This window comes from Aulonocara sp. 'chitande type north' Nkhata Bay, linkage group LG6, assembly GCF_057382095.1.
Source record: "Aulonocara sp. 'chitande type north' Nkhata Bay isolate Kocher_YH1m ecotype deep benthic linkage group LG6, A_spYH_male_GT1.1, whole genome shotgun sequence".
NCBI classification, from domain to species: Eukaryota; Metazoa; Chordata; class Actinopteri; order Cichliformes; family Cichlidae; genus Aulonocara; species Aulonocara sp. 'chitande type north' Nkhata Bay.
This window is the reverse complement of record NC_141349.1, coordinates 44456507-44462506: the sequence shown is the minus strand read 5'-3', so window position 1 is coordinate 44462506 and position 6000 is coordinate 44456507. Positions and strand designations below refer to the sequence as shown.

The 6000-nt window shown below is 49.4% G+C and overlaps 1 pseudogene; it reads left to right on the top strand.

Moving 5' to 3' along the window:
• Nucleotides 1–4329: 4329 nt before the first annotated feature.
• Nucleotides 4330–5614, top strand: LOC147328675 (transmembrane protein 121 pseudogene; annotated as a pseudogene).
• The last annotated feature ends 386 nt before the right edge of the window (nucleotides 5615–6000 follow it).

The window sequence follows — 6000 nt, the reverse complement described above, 5'->3', positions numbered from 1 at the left end:
CAGCTCAGGGAAAAAAAGCACCGAAATGTGCGCTGCGTTTCGGTCTGGTTACTACCGTTCTTGGCACCAGATACCGGTACCCATCCCTAGCTGAGACTGAAGGAGTCACCTGGATGATGACAAAATGTTTCTCCCACTGAAAACGTCCAGATGAACAGAATCGACTTTTGTGAACATCCATCTTTGAACAGAGGGCGGGGCTTATGACATCAACTGTCTGCCATCTATAATCCAGCTCTGAGATCCTTCCCAGACGCCTTAACGCCCACACACACCCTGGGCCATCTGACCTCAGGAAGTCACATGATAGGGTGGGGCCAGGTTTCACAATGAGCTCACCCGACACTTGTGAGCGACGCCCATTTTCATACCTTGTGGTTTCAGCTGCTTGCTTTTCATGCTCAGCATCTGAGCACTCTACCTCACTCACACAAACACTTTGTATTTATGCACCGACACTGCAATAGATCCATCAGACGTGGGGTTAGAATCTTGCCCAAGGATATTTGGTTAGTAGGTGACCGGCTCCACCACCCGAGCTACATCCCCCGTGCTGAGATGTCCTGCGAGCACTGCACATCCTGCTTCGTTTTCACTGGTGTCTGGCTGTGAAGCTGAATCATCCACAATGACCCTCAGAGTTAGCCGGCGGTGTTTCCTATGGGTCAGCTCAGAGTGGACAGACTCTGAAACTGCTGTTAACCTTCTGCTGCTGTGGGAGAAGTAATGACATTTAAATGTGACATTTTTCAATAATGCAGTGTGATACCATAACCAACAAGCAGCTAGTAAACACATAGTTTCTCTACAGGAATCAGTGACACAGAATATAAAAGACTGTGCAGTAGGACCTCGGCTCCCTTTTATTTTCAGGAACAGTGTTATACCAACAAATGATTGTCCATGTCTGAGCTGTTGGACAATGAACTCTGAATAAGAGTGTTCCTGCCACAGGTTGGAAGCTGCTATTTTATATTTCCCTCTTTTAAGCAGGTAACAGTGTGACAGTAAAAATGTCTTTTTTATTAGGGCTTTGCAATCAAGGCAGCAGAAACTGAACAAACACAACATCACAGCTCTGGAAAGTTATCGCTGGAAATGGCGCCAGAGCGGCTCGATGCTGAGCAGCTTAAATGTGAGCACAGCTACATGGACTTCATGTCTGTGAGCTTTGAGGTTTCAGGTGTTCGAAGGAAAACATGAGAGAGGTCAGAGGTCGTATGGAGGACGGCTGCTTCGTGCTTTATGTCTCCCTTCATGCTGCTCCTGTTGATGCTCAGTGTTCATCCACAAAACTTCCCATCGACGCTGTTCCTCCTTTCCCGGCCGCTCCTAACAAACCTCACCCCAAACTGGAAACGCAGACGGACGAGCTTCATCAGACGCGCTAACACAAAGATTTCTGAAATGCTGGCAGCGCCGAACTGCTTAATGAAAATGCGCTTGGCTCCAGGAAGGATCAGAAGGAAAATCTGTTTCCTGAGAGCTTCTCATCCCGGGATGGAGAGTTTACAGCTGCTGCTGGATGGGGTTCGTCTGTAGGTATATGCTAATCTATGCTAATGGCTCCTGTGTTCCCTCCAGCTGGCTTTGAAGTGAGCGTAGGAGTGCAGAGTTCCTGCATCAGGGAAAAATGGAGCTGCAGGCAGAGCCGAGGCCGTCGGCCTGCGGTCTTAGCGAGACGCTTTCCTTCCACAGAGAGCTCAGCTGCTTGCATTTACGCCGATGACATGAGATAAGGCGCTAACGCTCACCTCAGCAGACGATTGTGGTGTGACGGTTTTCCTGCTCACGTGCGTTTCCTTTTGTTTTGATCCATTTACATGTTTCTGACGCTGGATGCACTGCAGAGATGCAGTTGCTGTTAACAGCCTCTCGCCGCACTCTGCTGTGATGGGTCAGCCACCTGAGTGAGCTCATGCTCCACTTTAAGTTCATACTTTAGTTTCTTTCAGCTCTAATGCCTCGTTAGGATTTTTATCCTAATGTGCTGCAAAGCCACCAGCTGGTTTCACTCGTGACCCACTAAATGAGAAATCTGCACCTCTGATGTGGAGCCAGGCGTCCCCTCGTGTCACCGCTGGCCCTGTCGCAGCAGTAGCGAGCTTGAAAGAATGTCAGATCCGTCCTTGAACGCGGCGCTGAGCGGGAGTCAGCCGTATGAGGCAGTAACTGGGCTAATGTAATTCATCCTCATGCAGCTCCAGAGCATTTTCTCATGACTTTTTAATGTGGTCTTCCCATAAAAAGCTTAGCCCAGATAAAAGTTAGGTCATTAAGATCAGAGCTTCCAAAAAAAGACTGAACTGATGATCAACAAACACCTGAAGCTCACGAAGCGCAGCCTGTGATCACTGCTTTGAACACAAACACAGAGAGCAGTGTCAACAGCACCAAACTTTGTCCTCGTGTGTCCATCAGACTCCAGGTAAACTCCTGTGACCAGCAGAAGAACAGGAACACAGTTCATTCTGTGTGAGAGGAAGGCTTCCTGTGGCCCATCAGTGCGTTTGTAGCCCACACTGGGAGGATGGGGAAGACGTCAGAGGCCATTGAGACGATGCTTCCTCTGTTTTGACCAACTTTGTTTCAGCAGAGCTTAAAAGCAGAGAAAAGAAGTGATCGTACAAAGCCAGCTCTTCCCCGATGTTCCCTGAGAGTTCCCTAATGTTTGGACTCAAAACCTCTCCTGGAAGCTGTCTGTGAGCTTCCTGCCTCCTACGTTGGGCCCAAAGGAAACTCCTTTCAGACCTGAGGCTCACCTCATTTTCCAGTGACTCTCCACAGGGATCACAGACCGAGGTCTGAGACGCTGCTTTACGCCCAGTATTTTCAGAAGAGAACCACACACCTGCACCAGGATACTACCGCACGCAAAAGTCATGTCGCGCTTTAGCATCGTTTCAGCCATTTCAGCCACCCTTGCACAGATGCTGCATCCGCGGTGGCTGAAAATACGAGCATATGATTAGTTTGATTGGTTTTTACCACCTGTTCATTGATGAGTGGGTGCAGAGAGTCTCAGACTGTACGCAGGGAGGAGCTGCAGCAGCCTGAAAAGGTGAGATTTTTGGAGAAAATTTGCCGTTTCTTTGCTTCCAGTTTGAACTTCTTCTACTCCTCTATGAGCTGATGTGGAGGTTTTGTGTGGGTGGTCACGCGGCGCTCAGATTCACAGTTCGCTGTGACTACAGCACAGTTTCAGCTAGATTAGAGACCTGGACGCAGCGTTTCACTTTGTTCGCTGTAAAACATGTTGATGAAGAATGAACAAATGTGATTTGAAGAGACTTCCTGTTCCAGAAGCCCTTCAAATGTTTATGGAAAACAGCGTTCCTCCCTGAGAGCGCAGCTCGGTGGTGTAAACAGTTTGGTGTGTGTGTGCAGAAACAAGGACATGCTGCTGAGGGTGAAGAAAAAAACGTAGAGTCGAGCAGGCTCGTTCCCTCCCTCCCTCACAGATGTTGGGAAACTCGTGCTGAAAGCAGAGCCTGCAGATAGAAAACGCGAGGAAGACTCTCTGCACGCTCAGAAGGGAGCGACGACGGTCCGGCTTGATGATCGGCGCCGTGGCGATGGATTTCAGCCGTGGAGGCAATAATGAGCCCGCTCACTCGTCCTGATTGTTTCAGTGTTTTGATTTTTGAAGAAGCTTTCTTTAAAACGTGTCAAAAAACAAAAAGCTTTTTCTGCAAAACTTTACAGCACAAACTTTGAGTTACGAGGAGCCGCAGGGGAGACGAGCAGCTTTCATCTCCTCCTCGGAAACACTAAGAGAAACTCTGAAGTCTCTAAAGTTGCAGCTTGTGTGGAGATCACAGACTTTTAAATTTAACCAAGCTTTAACAGGAAGCCCAGAGGTGGATGTGCTGATTCTGCTCCCACAACAATCCAAAGATTTCCACACTGTCGTCTCAGAGAGAGACAGCAGGAGCACTGATGCTAACCTTCAGTTTGTTTCACCTCGGTTTGGATGGTAGTTCGAAACTGCTGCTGGACGTGGACCAAAGGAAAACATGAACACAACCTTCATCCAAGCTTTAAAGTGAGGAATTTAGTGAAATATCTTAAATATCTCAGGCAACGTAAGCTGTGGCATAAAGATCTGGAAAATAAGGGATGAACGCTGATGTCCAAGCGTCCTCTTTCTGTAACTGGACTGCAGAGTTTGAACTGAGGGCTGTTTCCGATTGAAAGTTACGCCCAAGCAGAACCTCACCTGCACCCTTCCATAAAGACGCTGTCATGACTCGGATCGTAGCCGACTCTCTCGCAGAAATACTGGCGTAAGCGTTTGGACCGTTGACTCTCTGCTGGCTTCAAATAGAGATGGTTACCCCGCAACCAAACAAGCCCCACGTGTGCCTGACGGCAGTCCTCATCGTGACCAGCCTGGCACTCATAGACGCCTACCTGGTGGAGCAGAATCCGGGTTCCCGGAGGCTCGCTGTGTGCGTCACCGTGTTGGCAAGCGACGCGTGTTTCCTCGTCGTCCTTCGATACGTGGCCGTCTGGGCTGGGTCAGAGGTGCACACCGCGAGGCGAGGCTATGCCATGATGCTCTGGTTCTTCTACATCTTTGTCTTGGAGATCAAGGTCTACTTTGTTTATCAGAACTACAAGTCCCAGGACACGGCCGCAGGTGTGGAGGTGGTGGATGTAGGTGTGTCCCGGAGAGGTCTTACGCTGCTGCTGTCCATCTGCATTCCCATTGTGTTCATAACACTGGCTGCGATAGATCACCTGGAGTACTTGCGACCATACAAAAAAAGAGAGGAGATACGGAGCCGCCTGTTCTGGGTGGTGCTGGACCTGCTGGATGTCGTGGATGTTCAAGCGAACCTGTGGGAGCTTCAAAGTGAAGGACTCCCTCTGTGGGTGGAGGGTTTGATGTTCTTCTACTGCTACATCCTCCTCCTGGTGCTGCCGTGTGTCTCCCTGAGCGAGATCAGCATGCAGGGGGTGAACATCGTCCCCCACAAAATGATGCTCTATCCCATCCTCAGCCTCGCCACCATCAACATCATCACCCTCCTGATCCGCACGGGAAACCTGCTGGTCTACGGGGACATCCGAGTGTCGGGGATCATGATGGGAAAGAATGTGATCGCCATCTTAATGAAGAGCTGCAGCCTGCTGCAGTACAGGAAACACCAGCCGGCTGCTCCTCCGGCGGATCGGGGCGCCGAGATCCAGAAGAACTCTCAGGAGGAGGTTCAGGTGTACGGCGGTCAGCACGTGGGGCTACCCAGAGTCGTGATTGAGGACTTCACTAGCATCCCAGAAGAGGAGGAAGAGGAGGAAGAAGGCGAGGAGGGCGGTGATGATGCCAGTCAACAAGAGGTGAGCTTGAATGGCGATGAGATAAAAGAAGGAGAAACCCAACTGAAGCGACGGGACACGACTGGTTTGGGATAAACGAGCATCTGCGGTGCCGTGGAGAAACTTCCCGATCTGAGGAGCGCAGGTTGACTCAGCGTCTGCAGTCCCAGAATCCAACATGCTCTCACTGCGTTGCTGTAATACTGATCAACAGGTTGGACATTTCTTCAGATTCTTGTTCATGAACTCAAACGTGACCGTTTCTAAGGAAAGGTCGTTTTTGTTGTTGTTGTCCTGCTCTTGCTCTGATATAAAAAGAATTTCACTTAAAACATGAGTAGAAATCATCTTGTTCACACAGATATATGGTGGGGATGTAAAATTCATTTTTAGAGTGCTGAAATTAAACCTGTCACACGTCTCTGAGAACCAGTCACTTGGAAAATGCCCTGAAAGCTTCTTGTTGGCAGGTTCAGATTGATGCTGCTCTCATGTCTGTGAGCAGATATGAAGTAGAGCCGATTTGGGCTCAGAGGGCTCTGATGTAATCTGAGAGAATTGAAACACTAGCTCAGCCTGTTAGGTCCATAAACAGTAACACAAATCCAAGCGAACCCTTCCTCAGTGTCAGTGTTGAAGCCGCACAGCAGCTCCTCAGCATGAAGAGAAGATATCGTG